Genomic DNA, 19686 nt, shown 5'->3' on the forward strand with positions numbered 1-19686 from the left:
TCGCAACCCAGATGGTCGGGCTGCGCAGCCCCGAGTGTCCGGTGGGGTGGCCTCGTCCCCCCAGCGCTAGTGCCCCGACCTGCACGCCCTCGTCTTTCCGTCTGAGGGGCCGCCGGCTCACGCTCCGACTATTGTGTTTTCATCCTTGGCTCGCCCCTCGGGTGGCCTGGCTCTAAGAAGGAAAAGGAGACTTGTTTTGGGGAGGCGGGTGGCACGGAGGACGAGAAGGGAAACAGGAAGCGTTTCTTTCCGTGCGTTAAGTGTGTTTTTTGGTGTCGGTGCAGCGATCGAGCCCTTGCCGAACGTGGTGGAGCTGTGGCAGGCAGAAGAAGGGGAACTCCTACTGCCCACTCAGGTGAGGACGACCAGGTGACAGGACAGGGGTGGGCGGGCGAGGGAGGAGAAGCCCGGAGGCCGCTGGCCCCCCAGCGGCACAGGCGCTCGGGCCACTTTGCAAGGCAAATAAACGGTTGGCCAAGCCTGAACACCTGGCAACGGTGGCCCTCCCGGCCACCTCCCGCACCATGTGACAGGCGTTAGTCTGGCCCGCCCCAAGTTCGGAAGGTGGGAGCCAGGCCACTTCAGCAGGGCTGCGGCCAGCAACTGCTGCGCCCGGGAAGGGCCGGCTCCTCCCCGGCCAGTGGTCCCGGTGGATGAGGGACCTCGCCCTGGGTGTACTCTGCTTCTGTCTGCTTGAGCTGGTGCCGTGTGGATGGCAAGTGGCTGGAAGGTTGAAGACCGCAGGAACATTGATTTCATAAATGTTAGTGAGTGGTGCTTCCCATTAGCGCTAAGTAGCTTTGGGATGAAGATGTGACTTTAAAGGATTGTAATCTTGGATTTTCTCCAAGTGCGTTTAATTCCTGTTAGAATACACCCACTTATGAACTTGAATTTCAGGTTTTCTCTTTTTCCCCCTATATGATGATTGCATGTGGAAAAATAATTACTAACATTTTATTGGGAATCTGTAGCACCATGGGTTTCCTGCTGCTATAGATAAAGTACTGTGAAGCTTTGGTGTTGATTTTTAAGGTTTAGCTTGTACAAGAAATTCTTACTGACTTCAAAAGTACCCATGTAAATATAATGTTGTTGACCGTTTTTCACTAGCAGCACTAATGACTAAAATGTATTTTCGAGGGTGTGTGTTGAATGATAAGAGTATTCAGCTTGTGTATGGCAGTTTTAAGGTTCATTACTTCCCATATTGGTGACAGCATTAAAAACGGAACATCTACCTATAATCTCACTTGAGAGAGGCTGTGCAGTTTTACATTTCAGCTTTCTCCTCTCTATGTGAAGCATTGAGAAAGCTGGTTTTGAGATATTTGGAATATTCATTTTTGACCAGGGCTAATGAATAACAGCTTGAAGGCAGAGGTGATTTTAGAGGAAAAATTTCCTGGACCTTTCCTGAACGCTAGCAGGCTGCATGAGACCATTCCTTTGAGAAAAAGCCCCATCAGCAAATCATCTTTCCTTCTACTGAAAGTTTACTCCCAAGTTGCTCCCCCCATTATAAATAATACTTTGTAAAATACAGAAAGAAGAACAATAAAGTAGGAATCATTCATAACCCTACTGAGAAAACCACACTGAACGCTTGATGAATTTACTTTAAAAATATATATGTTTGTTTGTCTCAAGAGTTGTTCAGCAGTGGCATGAGTGACTTTTTGGTCCAGGATTCTTTGTTTTGGGGAGCTGTCCTCACTGTCCAACATCACAGGATGTTGGGCATCATCCCTGGTCTCTACTCCCTGAATGCCAGTAGCTGTCTAAGTTCCCCCTCAAACCAACTAGCTTTTTGTTTTTGTTTTTTGAGACAGAGTCTCCCTATGTTGCCCAGGCTGGCCCCGAACTCCTGGACTCATGCAAGCCTTCTGCCTCCACACCTGGCTCAACTCCCTCATTTTACCAATTGAGAATGTTACCCTGGTTAAGAAGCAACTGGTGTCTATGTGCGTTTGTATTTTTACTCAGTTGTAGACCACCTCTGATGGTTAAGGTTGGAATCCAGCACAGACTAAAAGGGAAGTAAATCATAGACCCTCATTTGTTATGGTGTTGTAGTCATTGTGCCCAGAGTTGGAATGTTAAGGTCTGTGATAAAATGAATTATTTACAGGCTCAAAATTGTTTCATAAAATGCTTACTTTCTAGTTGGATTTTGTCTGTAATGGTTTGTTTTGATAAAAAACTGTTAGAATTGAGAAGTTGTCTTTCTGGAATACTCACTATACAGGCATTTATAGCTGAGCTATTTTTATCAGCTGTAATGAAAGTGAAACTGGTGTTTGAAATAATTTTCTAAATACTCCATCTCTACTAAATGTACACTTTTTATAGATGATCTTACTCTGCATATACCTGGGCAGGGATAAGGGATATATGTATCTCTCAGCTGCACAGAGTTTGGGAGAAAGTTATTTTTAAGGAATTAAAAGTGTTTTTGAAATTTCTTCGAAAAGGTTCCACTGTGTGTCATAGACAGTATGTGGAAAAGAGAATGTTTATAGGTGTTTGAGGGTTTTTGGCTTAATTAACCAGGAGATTGAGTTCCTTTCGTTTAAGAAGGCTAAGAGATGCCTTTGGAACCTAAGGGTTACAATGATGGGTAGAATAGGAACATGAGAGGTGGTGGCATTCCATAAACATAATACTAACCTTTGCCAACACTGTTTATATAGTTATTTGTTTTGGAAGTGTTTCCTGTTGATTGTTTTCTCTTTCTTTTCCTGATATAGTTATGATTAGGAACTTGAATAACTCATCATTAATAAAACCATATATAATGATTGAATTGTCAGGAACTGTCAGGCCTCTTGGGTATGAATCCTGGCTCTTATCCTTTCTACCTCTGTTAATTTACCTTTGTGTGTGTATGTGTTCAAGTGCGCGCTGGGGATTGAACCCAGAGCTTTCCACATGCTAAGCTTCTGTCTATCACTGAACTACATTTCCAGCCTCAGTTCATCTCTCTGTTCTCCATTTTCTTACCTGCAAAGTGTATGTCTGTGTGTGGGGGTGGGGGTGGTGGTGATGGTGCTGATTTGACAGGTTCGTGATGATTATGTGCCTTGAGCTTAGCACCTGATGTAGATTGCCTAGCATTTTGGTGGTCTCTCAGCTGACCCATAGATGTCATCGATCTAGGACATAAATAGTTTTTCTGCTTTGAAGGGGCTGAACCAGTACAGATAACTCAGTACTTGTGTTCTGTGATTATATAGATAAGTTTTATTGTTGTCTTCTTTTTTTTGCAGTGTTGAGGATTGAACCCAGGGTCTTGTACATGCTAGGCAAGTCCTGTACCACTGAGCTAAGTCCTCAGCCCTATGAAAACTGTGATTTTAATTCTTGAGTTTATAGAATTTTTTTCTTCCGATTCTCCTTCAGCACACTGACTGTAAAAGTGGTAATGGTAACAAGTATTTTCATTAGCTTCTTTGTCAAGAGGCAGCTCCGTTGTGGTTGTGTGCCCTCTTATTTCATTTTTGAGGCCAGAATAGTGTGTGATTTCTTATGATCCATACAGGGTGACATGCACTTTGACGTGCTCTGGCCTTCAGGACCTCTGGCCTTCAAGGACCTTGTCTGACCTTGTCTGACCTTGTCTTCTGCTCTAGTCAGTCCTCTGGGATTCTCCCTCCAGCTTGACCCTTGCCTGAGTGAACCCCGTACCTTATCTTGCTGAATGAATGCTTGCTACTGTTATGCTAGTGGCTCAGGGCTAGTTCTTCATGACACCTAACTTGCAATGACGTTGACATAATTTCTCCCCCCTTTTTTTCTGGTGCTGGGGATGGAATACTGGGCCTCACTCCTGCTAGGCAAGGGCTCTACCATTGAGCTCTACCTCTAACCTCAACATTTCAAACCTTCTTTTGAGTTTCTTATAGTGTCTTTTGAGTGTCTGAATTTTTCCCTTTGTCTTGTATGTGTCTTGTTACCCCAACTGGGTTCTCAGTAAGAGGGTCTGGGGCCAGGCTTGCTGGTGAACGTCTATAATACCAGTGGCTGGGGAGGCTGAAGCAGGAGGATTGTGAGTTCAAAGCCGGCCACAGCAACTTAGTGATTCCCTGAGCAACTCAGCGAGACCTTGTCTCTAAAAAAATATATATATATATAAAAGGGCTGAGGATGTGGCTCAGTGGTTAAGTGCTTCTGGGTTCAATCCCTGAAACCAAAAAAAAAAGTGGGGGGGGGTGTATCTGGAGGCTGCTGAGTTTTGGGACCCTGTTGTGGCCAGTGTTGTGCATACAGTAGGCATTCAGTCGTTAGCTCATGAAGCCTTCCTAGTGGAGGAGAGGCAGCTGTCAGTGCCTTGCCCTGTGCCCCATTTGTGAGTTTAGGACAGTTCTGATGGTGGCAGGTAAAATGACTTTAGTATTGATTTCCTATTATTATCATTATCAGTTATCCGTTATTGTTATATTTTGGAATTGGAGATTGAACCCAGGATTGCTTTAATCACTGAGCAATATCCCCAGTTCTTTTTATTTTTGAGACTGTATCTCACTGAGTTGCTGAGGCTGGCCCTGAACTTGGAAGCCTCCTGTCTCAGCCTCCCAAGTTACAGGTATGTGCCACTGTACCCAGCTCCTATTATTGCTTGATATTTTTGTGTCAGTCCTCTTAGTAAGAAGGGCAGCCTAGAACCTGTTCTTCCAATCCATTGAGACTTGTCCATGAAGACTCACTGCTGATGCTCCCTGTCGCTGGTTAGGGATGTGGAGGCGGAGAAGGTGCTGAGCAGGAGCCACTGAGCAGCAGACACAGGAGCCTGCTGGGCCTGGGCTGGGCCGGCTCAGTGCTGTTCTTAGGCCTGTTTGTTCATTTAGCAAACACTGACCTTGGCCTGGCCCGGCCCAACCCCTGGGATCCAGTGATGAATGAGAAAAGCTCTGCCTTTAAAAAGACCATGTCCTGTTGGTGTTCTCCCCTTTTCAGTCTGAGGGTGTAGATAACGGAAATTGGTAGAAAGTGAAACAGGAAGTGGTACGCTGAACCTTTGGGTCCTTTTTATTATTTCAGGTACTGGGTTATGTAATAACATCTTTCTCCAGTCAGTGAATCATTGACTAGTATTTGGAAATCTTTTTTGTCATCAAGTTTTATTTTTGGTTTAATCTACTTCCACTGTAAACATTGGAAAAATAATAACGAATGGGCTGACTGCTGTGCACACCACTTAAGCACGGTGTGAGTAGTAGCTCATATCTGCACACTTGACAACTATGAAATCCCGCCTGATTTTACAGTTGAGGAAAGTGAGGCGCAGAGCAGTTAAATAACCAGTCCAAGGCAATAAGAAAGTAGCAGTGGTGGGATTTGAACCCATGATGCTTCAGCTGCAGAGGCTGAGCCTCAGCTGTGTGTCTCAGTGGAAAGAAAAATTTTTGTGTGTGTGGTGCTGGGGGTGGAAGGCATGCTGTTCTAGGGCTCCAGTGCTGAACTATTTTATTTTAATTAATTAATTTTTTAATGTGGTGCTCAGGATCGAACACAGTGCCTCCCATGTGCTAGGCAAGCGCTCTTCCGCTGAGCTACAGTCCCAGCCCTCACGTTCTATCTTGATGTTCATGATGTTTTCAGATATAGTTGCATCCACTAGTGTCTGGCGGCTGGACTGTGCTCGGCCTTGCAGGCATTTGTTGAGCTCGAGTTTTGTGCCACGCACTATTGTGGGTGCGAGGGGGTGTTACAGTAAATAAAACACCTGCTTTTGCGGAGCTTGCAGTCTAGGTGGAGTCATAGGGATGGTAGACAAAACCTAGACTAGCCAGGTATGGTGGTGTAATCCCAGCGACTCGGGAGGATAGCAAAAGGATAGCAAACCTGAAGCCAGCCTGGGTAGAAGAACTTAGTGAGACCCTGTCTCAGAATTAAAAAAAACAGCTGTATATGTAGTTTGGTTGTGAAGCGATGGGTTCAGCCCCCAGTCCTGAAAAAAAACCCAAACCCAAACCCAAAAGACTGGCTGGGGATTTAGCTCAATGGTAGAGAACTTGTCTAGTATGTGTGAGGCCCTAGGTTTGATCCCTGGCACTGGTAGGGGGTTGGTGGGGGGGAGAAGCAAGCTGTAAATTATTTGATCTGTTCAAGGGGCATAAATTTTATGGTGGGAGGAAGAGGTGGTGATGGGAGTTGCAGGTTTAACTTAAGAGGTCAAAATATGCTACTTTGAGGAGGAGATACTTGAGGCAGCCTGAGGAAAGCAGTGAGGGAGTTGAAATAGTCAGTGCAAGGGCCCTGAGGCACAGTCAAGAGGGATGTGGGGCAGGGAGGAATAGTATTATAGGATTGGGCCTTACCTTCTGAGAACTTGGTGGTGTTGGTGAGAGATGAGACTGGTAATACCCTGAGACAGCTTTCAAGTTCAGAAATGTAGGAACTGAGAGAATAGTTCCTACATTCGGCCAGTGCGTATTTCAGGGGTTTTCCGTTCCTAAATACGGGCCAGTGCGTATTTCAGGGGTTTTCCTAAAGCTTAGGGCAGGAGGGAGGCTCTTAGAGATCGGTAATGGCAAATATATGTGACAGGAGTCTACCTCGGAACCTCATATGATAGACAATGCAGGTCACTGCTTTTACAGTGACCTTTAAAGTTGTACCCCAGAGCTTGTTGAAGTTGGTGGTGGAGTAGGTGATGGTACATCTAGGCCTGTGGTAAGGTCTGCTGACCCTCTGGGAAAGACCTTGAAGAGGGGTGGGGGTATGACTCAGAGGTGGACTGTTTGCCTAGCACGTGTGAGGCCCAGGGTTCATTCTTGGTACTGCAAAAAACAAACAAGAAAACAGCTTGGAGCAGGTCTGACTAGCAGGAGGAGCCATGGTAAGTCCTTGAGCAGGGATTAACAAGGCAGTTGAGTCTGGATCCCTACTGTGTGATTGACGTGGAGGAGGAGAGTGTCTTTGGTGATGCATAGAGTTGTTTGGAGGCAGCATCCATAAAGCATGGCAGAAGGCCCTGTCTCCGGCAGTCCAGGCCTGGGGTGCTGAGGGTGTGGGCTATATTGCTTGTGTAAGGGGTGGAGAAGAAGAAAGAACGGGTCTGAGCCTGTCCCTGAAGGGGAAGGGAGGGGGGCTGTGCAAGGTGACCCTAAGGTTTGGCCCCTGGGGTCAAGTAAAGTGAGGTGCCCTCAGCGGATGGGGGCGGGGTTGGCCATCAAAAGCTTTTTGCTGCTGGTGCGGGAGATAATGGTTTCTGAGGAGCCCTGGTTGAGACAATTGATACATCCCAGAGGTGTCTGGGAGTGGTAGAGGAAGCCATCCGGGGTCTTGGGCAATCCCTGCCCTGGGTTGGTGCTGTGCTGGAAAAACTGCGTGAGTTTGAGGCTGTGGAAAGATGGGCATCCATGAGTCCCCCCAGGTGTGTGGAGTGAGAAGATAGGGCAGCAAATAGGGGTTCAGGCTTTGTGGTTCAACCCTGGGTTAGCAGGCTGAGGGGGTAGGTGCAGAGGAGTCTGGGCCAGGAGCCTGGGTGAAGGGAGGGAGGAGAGGCCAGGGAGGCAGAAGTGCCAGGAGGAGGTTGGAGAGAAGCTGGTGCATCCGGAAGGGCCAGGACCCAGGAGGCTGGCAGTGTCTGCAGAAAGAACGCTGCGCCCAGAGCTCGCCTGTCGCACCCAGCACCCAGCACCGTGCAGCAGCAATTACTTGGGCCTGACCTTGTGTTTTTTTTCAGTTCCTTCTTTCCCCCTCCCGTATGTTAATGAGGTCAGATTTCCTCCTGGTGCGTCTGGTCAACGTTTTGGGAGAGCTTTTGAGTGTGGTATTCATGTCACTTATCAAGTTATCAGCTTATTTTTTTTACCTCAGTGTCAGACTGTATCAGGTTTTCACTCATTAAGAAGATTCTGAGCTCAGCAGAATACATTTTCTGTATTTGGGGATTTAATTAGCCTTAAACTTTATCTGGTGTGATTAAACTTACACGTTAATCAAAGGCTGTGAAGTGAGGTCTCCTGTTGAGCTTACCTTTAAGTCATGGTTTTTAAATGAGTAGAAACTGTTTTTCTTACAGTGAATTTCTAAGGGACCACTTGGCAGTTTATGTCCTTTAAAATTCTTGTCATTACAGTGGTGTTCTTTAAATAAATCGCCTATGGAATATTTGTGCCGGTGACTCTTGTAGACATTTGTTACAAGATCACCCTGTGAGAGTCTTTTGGTGACTTTGTGTTCCTTTGAAACAGCAGTTAAAGCATTTTCTTTTTCAATAGGGTGAGTCTGAAGAGGATGTGGAGGAACCTTCTCAAGAGCAGAGGTATGATGTGCCAAAATGCATTCTACTGTCGTGTGTAACTAACTAAAACAAATTTGAAAAAAAGACAATTTAATAAATATTCAGAGACAAAAAAAGAACAGAGGTAAGGAAAAAACGGGGGGCCAATAGTTGCATGCTAAATTTCCTTGCCCTCTCTGGATGCTCTGAAGTATCTCTGAAGTATCTGTATGTACCTGTTTAACATAATTATCTGTAATAGTAATCTTTCTGTTTGGCCTTTGTGATTTCTAACAATTAATATGACTTTGTTTTAAAATAAGGTGGTACAGAAGGCTGTTGGAAAACCCCCTTGTTTTTGCCACACACCAGCCTCACTTCTCCCATGGCAGGCTGACGCCCTCCGTCTTCTTGACGAACATCTGTTGGGGTCGTGCACTGCTGGGTGCTGAACATTGACATATTGAACTAGACCTGCTCTGGGTGTAACGGGGAAGTCAGACATCACTGTAAGCAAAATAATTGTGTTTATAAGAACTACTAAGCATTAGGTTCTTGTGGTAGACAGCACACAGTCAGGTGAAGTTCCTCTCAGGAGGTGACATTCCAGCTGACAATTGGAGAAAGTAGGAACAGCCACATAGCAAGCAGAGGGCCAGTGCTTGGGGCAGCACGAATGGCAGGCACAAAGGCCCTGAGGTTGGAAGTGTGGCAGGAATCCCAAGACCTTTGGGGAAAGTTGGTGTTGGTTTGTAGGGTAGTGAAAGAGGTGTGCAACCTTAGAGGTCTCGCAGAGAGCTTGAGTTTTATTTTTAATTGTGGTGTGAGTTCGTAAAGCAGGGAGCTATCAAATGAAAAAAATGTAAATTACATTTTTAAGAGAATATCTTGGGGCAGTTTTGATTAGTTGTCAGAGTAGGATTCTGGTCTCTTGGAGGTGCATGAAGACTAAGTGGCACTTAGTATGAGGATAATTTCAGAGAATTGGTTTCCAGATGCTCATAGAGTCTTCTGAAATCAATATGTCAGAGGTTGCAAGTTATTTTCTACGTCAATTTTCACAATCTCACGTCTCTAATTTCTAAAATAAAGGCCTTTCTCTCACCCAGTCCTAATCCTGTTTGTTTTCCTCTTGGGCAGACAAAGGGACAATTTGAAATTATTCTAGTTAAGACACATTCTTTTAAAACTCCTGGTTGTTTCCAAGTCCTTGCTTTAAACAGAATTGAAGGAGTGAGTATACAATCCAATTTGCAGCTTATGGATCATCAAAAGTTATGTTTAATGATAGGCCACTGTGTGGTTTTTGGAGTTTAGGTAATATGGGCCATTGCTGTAACAACTCGTTCTACTCACATCTGTTTGTGTGAACAAGCTTTTTCAAAACTTAGCATTAAAAAAATAAAAATAAAAAAGGACAGTAAAAACAAGATTGCATTGACGTTAACTAAACCTGTCTCATTCTAGCAGCAAATCATGTTCATATGAGCCCATTAGGGAGAAAAGACAGTTCTGTTGTCTCACTAAAGGATGCAGGTTTTTTGTTCCTTCCTGACCTAGGAATTGAACTCAAGGCCTTCCATATACCCTTGAGCAACACCTCAGCCCCTAGGATGCATTTTCAATCAGATTTTATTTATGTTTAATTACCTATCAGAATTTATTGGTTTGATCAGTTGTATGTTAATAAAAATCATAATGATAATTCAGAAAAAAATTTCAGCACTTAGATCCTGTGATTACAGGACATTTCAATTTATATCCATTGTTCTGTTGCAAAAGTACGAAAGGCTTTGGGTATAGTTTTTTTCTCTCTTTACTGGAAATTGAACTTAGTGCTTCACTTGGGCTAGGCGAGTGCTACACACAGTTCTTGGTAAGTTGCTCAGGCTAGCCTCAAATTTGCAATCCTCCTGCCTCAGCCTCCTGAGTAGTTGGGATTACAGGCCTGTGGCACTGTGCCCAGCTGTGTATAGATATATTAAGTTACATTTCTTTGGGGGAAATTGAATGAAAATGAATTCATGGAGGGAAAGGAGCAACATAAAATATCCAGGTACAGAGAGTCTCTTTGTATATTTTTAGAAATGCATAATGGTGGATATCATTGTAATGCTATTTGGATCTCATTGAATATATTTTAAAAGTGATTAAGAGTTTTATTAGAAATATTAGTACAGTATGACGGATATTTTTATAACCATTAAACTCATAAAATTTTAAATGTGGGACAACTTAAAATCCTTTTCGGATCTGTGGGACAAAACCTGGTGAGGACTGTGGGCTGGTTCAGGCTAGGGTGGTGATGGAGGCTGGAGGGAGATGGGAAGTCATTTTTGGGGTGGGGTGAATTCATGGCTGTTGGATCACTGTGGCATATGCAGGAGAGAGAAATAGAGGTTTCTAGACTTTGGCTTGAGCATCTGAGAGGTGATGACTGTGATGGGAAAGGATTTAGTGGGAGAGGAATCCGGAACTCCGCTTGGTTGTCTCCTAGGCATCTCAGACTTGATGTGACACATCCGAGTGGAGGTGGCAGGTAGGCAGCGGGTGGTGTGCGTCTGGAGCTCGGGAGGCCTGGCCTGCGGACCCAGGTGTGGGCGAGCACAGCCGTGGGTGCCTGGGTGCCTGGCTGCCTGTGCCTTGGCATTTGTTCTCTTTTGTGGATGTGGTTCTTGCCTCTTTCTGGGGACAGCGGGCACTTGAACCCAGGGCCTCGCTGGTACTGAGCACCCCCTCTACCCCTGAGCCACAGACCAGCCTTCCTTTTTATTAATTAGAACTAGTTTCTTTTTGTCGATTTTCTAGTGAACTTAAAGGTGTATTAATAGGTTTCAGCCTCAATGATCTTTTGACGCAGCCTCAGATGATCAGAAGGTGTGAGTCACTAGGGAGCATTTCATGAATGATTTTGAATGGTGGCTTTCTCGCTCTTCGTGCTGACAGTAAGACATTTGCCCTCATAACTTTGTGCTTACAGGCATGTAGAGAGAGATCTGTGAATATATACATGTACATATGTTTACTTAAAAAATGAATTAAAGTTTCACAAAATAGCGTTCACCTTTATTGTCTGCAGTGTACTCTATTTTCTATTTCATTTCATTAAAATCAATGTTGAAGGGCTGGGGCTGGGGCTCAGTGGCAGAGCGCTTGCCTAACACGTGTGAGGCACTGGGTTTGATCCTCAGCGTCACATAGAAATAAATAAAAAAATAAAAGTATTGTGTCCATCTACAACTGAAAACAAAACAAAATAGCGTTGAGGATTGCAGCCTGGGCAACTTAGTGAGACCCTGTCTCAAAATAGAAAATAAATAAATGAAAGGGCTGGGAGGTAGCTCAGTGGCCCAGCACTCTGGCTTTGGGCCTCATTATCCCCCTTCCCCACGTTGGTTGCCACCTCTTGATTTACTTATTGGTAATAACTTTATTGGGGTGTAATTCACATATCTTACAGTTCACCCTTTTTTAAAAGCTCATTCACAGAGTTGAAAAAATACCACAGTCAAATTTAGAACATTTTTGTCGTCCAAAGAAATGCCTTACACTCTATTCTCCATCCTCTCCCCCTTGATTTGAAAACTCAGTAGACGGTGGTTTATGGTTTGATCAGCCTTGCTTTATGTTTTATCTTCTTGATTTCAGATATTCCTGTATTTTCCTGTTATTTTTATTCTTCGTGACTTTCCTCGGACTCAACTTCTGGCCTCTTTGGCCCTCTGGGCTGTTCTGGGCCAGCATCTGCTCCTGCTGTATAAAGGCAGGATCATGACCTGACTGAGGTGCCGCTGTTAGAAAACTTTCCTTGTGTCCATTTTCTGAAAACGCAGACTAGAGCTCTAAGAATTACCTGAGTGTGATGTTTTATTATTGGTTAGTCACCAAAGTATTTACTGTTTATTTACATTCTATTGCAGAGTTGGGATTTTTTTGGCAGGGATTGAACCTGGGGCACTTTACTGCTGAGCCACATTTCCAGCCTGTTTTTTTTTTTTGAGATAGGGTCTCACTAAGTTGCTTAGGGCCTCACTAAATGCACCACACCTGGCACTGTTAATTAATTTTTAAAATTTTCCCAAACCTACCTAGTGCCTTGCTACTTTTAAAGTAACCTTCTGCTTTAGGATAGATGCAAATTTATAGGAAAGTTACGAAGATCGTATGACATATCTTGTATGCTCTCAGTGTGCCTTTATTGTTAATGTCTTTTTTTTGGGGGAGGGACCAAGGGTTGAACTCGGGGGCACTTGACCACTGAGCCCCATCCCCAGCCTGCAGGCCTGCTCCACTGCACCCGACTTCCTATTGTTAATGTCTTACATGACTTTGGTACGTTGGTCACCACTGAGAAACTACCCTTGGTACATTATTGCACTGAACCCCACACTCTTCAGTTTTACTCGTGTTTGCCTGATGTCATTTTTGGAGGCAAGTCATCAAGTGGAGTTGAGCTTCACCTACTCAGATTATTGTAAATTCTGAATGGGAGATTCTTCTCTTCCCTTATTTAGGCGATCATTCATTTATATCAGTGTAGATACGTATACTTTGGTTTACAACTGTTTTTTAGCAAAACCCCAAAGTTCCTTGTCGCTGATAGGGTCTTGCACTTTCAGACCTGGGGTTCTTGGGTTCTGTCCCAGAGTCCCTTCCAGAGGACCTCATTACTTTTGGTCATCATGTCTCCTTAGGCTCTTGGTTGTTCCTTTGTCAGCCTTTCCTTGTTTTAGATAACCTTGAAAGTTTTGAGGAGTAGGGGTCAGATGTTTTGTTAAATGTCCTTCAGTGTGGGTTTGTGAGGTATCTTTCTCATGGTTACATTGGGGCATGGGTTTGGGGGAGGCAGACCACATAAATAGGTTGCCCTTGTCATCCTGTCATGTCAGAGGTGTGTACTATCAGCATGAATTATCACTTTGGTGTTAACCTTCGTCACCTGACCAAGGTCCTTTTTGGAGTCAAATTATTAAGTGGAAACTAAGCCACATATGAACACAGTTTTTGAAATTCTTCGGTATGGGAGGGAATTTGTCTAATCCCTCTTATTTACGTAGTCAATAATTTGTTAATATAGACTTGTGAATATTACACTTTGGGTTCCATCTAAGGTTTGCCCTGTCGTTTATCATTGATCTTATTTATTTATGAAGTTATTAGTATCTCCTTGTACCTTTTAAAAACTTTTTGTGATTTTTTTTTTTTTTGGTTTAAAGAACTACCCCTCAGTGTCAACTTTTATTGATAGTCAGCTGGACTTTGAAGTCAGTGAAGCCACCATTTATCAAAAAGATAAAACGAAGACATCATTTCTGAAGAGCTCCTGTACAGAAGCCACTGCTAACTAGGAACTGGAACATTAAATCTGATAATAATAGCAAATAATAAATGTGAAAAGCAGTTTCAGTTATTCCCCGTCACCCCAGAGTATGGGTGGTTCTGCTGTATCACTGCCCCTGGGGTCTGCCCCAGTGGGACCAGACCCAGACCACTGCCAAGCTGGGCGGAGGCTCTGGAGCAGCCAGCGTGCCTGTTGCCCCAGACAGCTCCGGGAGGCTTTCAGGGTCCTTGGCTTCCTGAAGACTTTGTTTGTGTTATCCTGACTTCATCTTCTGTGGGTATAGGTAATTGTATTTGGTTGAAAGCCAGGAAAGCACTATTAAAAAACTTCCCTCCTTCCTCCCCATCCCCCTTTTCTCCTGGGTGTTCTCAGATATCCGCAGCAGTCTAGTCCTTTGCTGAGAAAGAAAGATGGCTGTTGGCGATTCAGTGATGAGCAAATGAGCACCGACTTCGGCTCTTACGAGAATTGATGTCCTGTTGAGGGGAAGCTCGTCTGCTCTCTGAGAGGCCTTTTTTGAGGGGGTAATATTTGTTAGAATATGAGAAGTTTGAAGTATTGACAAAATATGAATAGAGTATTATTTCAGCTTTGAAATGTTCTGAAAAATCACAAATGCCGACCGCCTAGGCTCAGTGTCTGTGACGTCTTCTCCCCGCCGTTGTCCCCGTGGTGCTGGGGGTGACCCAGGGCCTCCCGCATGCTGGGCTCCTGCTCCACTGCACCTCGCAGCTTTTGCCTGGTTTTAAAACGCAGTTTTATCAGGAACAGCAGCAAAATGCGTTCTCCTGAAACAGTGTGAGGTCGGTTAAAGACACATCCCGAGCCAGAACATGAAGGGACTCCAGTGGACCTTTCCATGACATGCTGAAAGATAAACTTGGAGACAGCAAGGACTGAGGGAAGCTTCCTTTTGGCAAGAAAGTAGCTCAGAGCCCCCACAGGGAATGGAACTGTTTTCCGCTGTTCTTTGTTCTCCTTTGAAAATTTAAGTTCCTCACCTGTTGATGGGGTCTGACACTTGTTAACTGTCCCCAGGGTTTTTCATGGTGGACCGTCTTCTCTCCCCACTCGTCATCTCCCTGAATGATCTCACGGGTGTGTTTGGCTGGCCTTCTTACTTTCTCTCTTTACCCTTCCGTCTGCTCCCTCCCTCCCTCCCTTCTTCTGCCCAGGGTTTTCAGTTGCCGACTGAGATGTCCCTGCGGCTTTCAGGGACAATGAATGTGCCCTGACTCGAGTTCCTGGGTCCCTGGTCCCCAAGCACAGCCCCTCCTGGTGCACGACAACTCCGGCCCCCTTGACTTCTTTCACACTCCTCCCATCCTAGGTGTCACTAGACGTGACTGGACTTCAGATGCCCTCTCGCTTCCTCTGTGTAGCCACCCCAGCCAGTTTTCGGTGTTCTTACCCTAGTGAGGTGTCTAAAACATACATCTTTCCCTGTCCTTTTAAAAACAGTCTTTTGTGAACCACGTTACTTTTGGGATAAAGTACAGACTCTTCAGCATGTAGACGTCCTTTTGTGATTGAGGTCCTGCACCTCGCTTCTGCCCCCTCCCCCCATTGTCACTTCCTTTCAGCCCCACAGACTCGGTTCACCTCTCTCTCTGCCAAAACACTCTTCCCCATCCTGCCTACTTCCCTTCATCCTGCTGGTACTTCCTTGGCACCGGACCCTGAACTCCTCTGGAAATTGCCTTTCTCAGGATACCAAAGGTCCCATCTGAGTCTCCTTCAAAGGTCCCAGCAAAGACCTGCTGAAACGCAGGGATGAAGCTCGTGGTATTAAAGTCAGTTTCACGTTGATTACTTGCTGTTCTTCGTGTTCTCCACATCCAAGGCTGCAGGCTGAATTTGCCATTGAAACTGCGGCGTCAATGTTAGAATTAGAGGTTGTGGTTTTTCAATTGAGTTAGGTAGTTGGCCTGTTTTTAGGGAGTATGGGTCTTGGGTAGCCGGTGGAACCTTTGGCAGGTTCGCGTGGGCCCTGAGGGGTTTTGCAGAATGAGTGCATTCGCTCCTGCCGCACAGTGTGCTAACAATGTAATGTGAATTTTGACTAGAATCAATTTTATAATTTAGGTTTTCTCCTTAATACAGTGTAGGCTTTTAAGCAAGGTTTATGGCATATATTAAAATAGTTCTCCAGGCACAAAAGCCTTTTTAAAAACTTTTTAAAAATGGAGGTTGTGTAATTTTTTGCAAAGCTTTAAACACCTACTTATGTTATTATTTAGCTTTCAATTGAAATAAATTAGAAAAGTAGTACCGTAGATTCAGAATCCTTTCATTGAAATTTGTAGCTGCTCTAGACGTATCTTTTTGTAGACCTTGCTGTGGTTAGGTTTGTGTCCATCTGTATTTTTGTATTGAAAAGGATGTATAAAGCAGTAACTCCCATATCAAAGAAGTTTTAATCCTTTAAGAATTTTGAAGCATTAGTCTAGAATGAAAACGTACAAAACACTTTACTAGTGTCAGCACTACTGAATTAAAAACGTGGAAGCGCAGTCTGGAGAGGTTGGCTTTTGTAGGTAAATGTGCTGAATCCAGAACTGCGGCATCCCCTACTTTAGACTGGGATTGCCTTTAGGAGAGGAGAGATAGCGCAAGACTGAAAGGCCTAATCTCATCCCCGTGCCACTGATTATTTGCGGCTGCACATCGCAGGACTTTAACTGCAGACAACCTCAGGAACCCATTGAGTCAGATGTGCATTCTGAAGAAAGAGCTGGGCGGGTTCAGCAGCCCAGGAAGACATGCCCCTGGAAGTCCCAGCCCGTGGATGAAAGGCTGAGAGAGGTGTTTTCAGACAAGAAGAGCATTGTAAGCAAGAGAGAGATTTGGGTGTGTTGCCCGCCCCCCCCCCCACCTGACTTATATTTCATCAGGAAAGCCCATGGCTAGATGGGAGACTGACATTTGGTCCTTTTAGGCTGCTTTTATGCAGTGGCACTGTGCTTTGGCTCACTCTCTATTAGCCTTGTCACAGGGTCCCTGTGTGTCATGACATAGCAGCAGCGTTCTGAGGAGGTGTTCTAGGTGTAGTATGACACCAGGCATCTCACTGTGGGAGGTGGCAGCACAGCTTGGGATTTCGACATTCAGAGGACAAATAGGATTTCCCAAGGCAGTATCCTCTGTCGAGGAACACCAGTATTAGGATAATGGGGTCTCCTGGGAGCTTGTTACTTATTTTAAATGAATTGTTATCGAATTATTAGTTTGTTGTTAAGAGTCTTCCACATGTGAAACATGACTCTAGTGTATTGTGATCTTGCCCCCAATGTAAGAAAAGAATGTTGTCACTTTGCAAATAATCGCTATGGTAGTCTAGACAGAATCTCACAGATGTTGTGGTGTTTCATGATTGCGTTTTTAGAGACCATTGTATTAGGATGGCCATTGCAGACTGTTTAATGACATAAGAAAGTTCTGTCTGCTTATTGTAGTTCTTCTCAGTGCTATTCCAAAATAGTGGCCTGTAGTTATTAAAGTATAATAAACAATAAGTGTGACAATTCTTCAAAAAAAAATTTCAAAATTTACCAAAGAGTTTTAACAAATTACTCACAGATTGTTTCCTCTTATTATTTCCAGGTGGCCGTAGTTGATTCTTGGCATTGTTTTCCTTTAGCCTGGTTTTAGAAACATAGGTTTAGGGCCACACGTTGCTCCTCCCTCCAGTCCTGTTTATTTTTGTCCAGTTTGTGCAAGTATTTCATTCAGAAAACCTGGCTCAGTGCATGGGCTCTCTCTCATCCAGCAAGGAGGTCCACGGAACCACTCAGAATGACACGACTGATGAGCTGAACTTCTCCCGTGGGAAGGGTGATTTGCTTTCTGTGAAATGTCCAGAGATACCCACTCCTCTCTATCGGAGAGTGTGGTTATGGGTGTGTACATACATATATATATATTTTCTTCTTCTTCTTCTTCTTTTTTTTTTTTGGTACTGTAGATTGAGGGGTGCTCATCCCCAGCCCTTTTTATATCTTATTTTGAGACAGGGTCTTGCTAAGTTGCCCAGGCTGGTCTGGAACTTGTGATCTTCCTGCCTCAGCCTCCGGAGTCACTGGGATTACAGGTGTGCGCCTCTGTGCCCTGCCTCACTGCTGGATTTGGCGGTGGTTTCCAGAGGATAGCTTCAGTGAAAGCAGAGTCAATTGGTGTGGCCTTCCAAGTGAACTATTGTGGAAATGTACAGAGTGAGAAATCCATTGATGCCTTCTTGACTTTCAGGGTTATATTATAGGGTTATACTAAAACATTGACCTTCAAGGTTATACTACTTTGTGGATGTTGGTTCCTTTTGCTGCACCTAAGTTATTTACAACAGGTGAAGTTCAGTTTGAATTACAATCCAGTCTTCAGTTGATAGTTATGACATATCTATGTTAGCATGAATTTTTGGTGAAGTAATTCTTCTGGGATCATGATTAATCTTTATCTCTTCAAATCAAGTCATGTTTAAATCCACTTAATCCATTAAAATTGGATTTGAGTAATTGCCCTGGTATTTATACTTTATGGTTTACAAAGTACTTTCACATGCATTATCCTTAAATAACCGGGTGGGTGTGTGGTAATATTCCCATTTTTGTAGGTGAGGAGATAAGTTCACAAAGATTAAAAAGTTTATTTAAGTTTACAGAGCTATAAAAGGACAAACAGGTTCATGATCCTAGGAGTCTTCCAGGTATACTTGTCTACCTTGATGTTGTGAGTACAGTGTTAGATACATTGACAGTCTGCTTTTTGGGAGGAGACCAAGTCTAAGATTGATAGGTAGCAGCAACTATTCTTTATTAGGCCCCAGAATTACATGGTTCCTAATAAACCCCTGAAAAAAAGGGGTGTGGCTCTTAAAGAGAGATCTTCAATAATGTTACTCTGTGCTGGGTCGTGTGTTTAGTTTCATACTAAGTATTGATCATCCGTGGACATTCTGCTGTGGAGTTTGTGGAACATTACCTGGAAGTTTTTACTTTCATCTGTAATGTGTGCTGAGAGGTTGCCTTTCATCCTTGGTGAGCTTTCCTGTTAGCTCACTTTGCTTTGTGATTATTTTCAGCAGCAAGTAACAGAAAACCCTGACTCAACTGGCTTGGACAATAAAGAAGGCATTATGTCACTTACCAAGAAGCCAGGGGGCAGGGTGGTTCTGGGCTGGTTTGCTCTGCAGGTTAGCGTCAGCTCCAGCTGGTGGCTTTCTACCTGTTTGTTTTGCTGTGCTCAGTGGGCCATTCAGCTCTCCTCTGGAGAGCTGCAGGCCTCATCCAGGAGGGCAGGTTAAAAGAGCCTCCTCCTCAGCAACACCCCTCAGCAGACTCCCCCTTCAACATCTTCCAGGTCAAAAATGGGTCTGTGCTCACTGACCCCTCACCATCCTTGGAGTGGGGCGACTGTTGTGATGAGCTTTGCAGCAGGGATTAGTCACTGACCGTGGTCAACGACCACAAACAGGGCTTTGCCTAAATGGGAGAAGGGGGACTGGTCGGTGGCAAGCCGGCAGCAGTGTGTGCTAGTGGCATGAGTCACTGGAGGCAAGTGTGAGTGAGCGGTTTAGGGCATGCCTCTGGAGTGTGGTCCTGCGTCCTGCGGACTCAGCATCACCTGGGAACTTGTTGGACAGGCAAGTTCTCAGACCCCACCCAGACTACTGAGTCAGAAGCTCGAAGGGAGGGGCCCAGCCATCAGCACTGAGGGGTTAAGGAGCCCTGGGGGGGTTATGAGCAAGCTCCGACTTAGAGCAGTTGGTCGAGTAAGGCATCCAGGGAATCACATTTCAAAATATACTTTTGTTGAAGATTAAATAGTGAGAGGCAAGAAATGGTTTTGTAGGTCAAACTGTGAGGTGGAAATTGGGAGATGGAGGTTGTTTTCCAGTTTTATTCACTACCACTGGCCCAGGATTTTAGAAGATCTAGAACTCATATGGTATCTAGAATTATACGGTATGAGGTTGCAGCTAAATGATCCAGTGTTTCTTTTTCTTTCCTTTTTTTTTTTTTATAAAGATGGACACACTACCTTTATTTTATTTGTTGATTTTTTATGTGGTGCTGAGGATCCAACCCAGTGCCTCCCATGTGCTAGGCAAGCACCCTAG

At 44.5% G+C, this 19686-nt stretch overlaps 1 protein-coding gene across 1 annotated transcript in view; it reads left to right on the plus strand.

Annotated features, from left to right (window-relative positions):
* Positions 1-303: 303 nt before the first annotated feature.
* Tmem131l (transmembrane 131 like) overlaps positions 304-19686 on the plus strand; it is a 167801-nt gene continuing 148418 nt past the window's right edge. Inside the window, exons 1-2 of the mRNA XM_015484360.2 lie at positions 304-355; positions 8229-8272. The gene's annotated coding sequence lies outside the window, so the exon portion shown is untranslated. The remainder of the gene's footprint in view (positions 356-8228; positions 8273-19686) is intronic.

Source organism: Marmota marmota, unplaced genomic scaffold (genome assembly GCF_001458135.2).
Source record: "Marmota marmota marmota unplaced genomic scaffold, marMar, whole genome shotgun sequence".
NCBI lineage: Eukaryota > Metazoa > Chordata > Mammalia > Rodentia > Sciuridae > Marmota > Marmota marmota.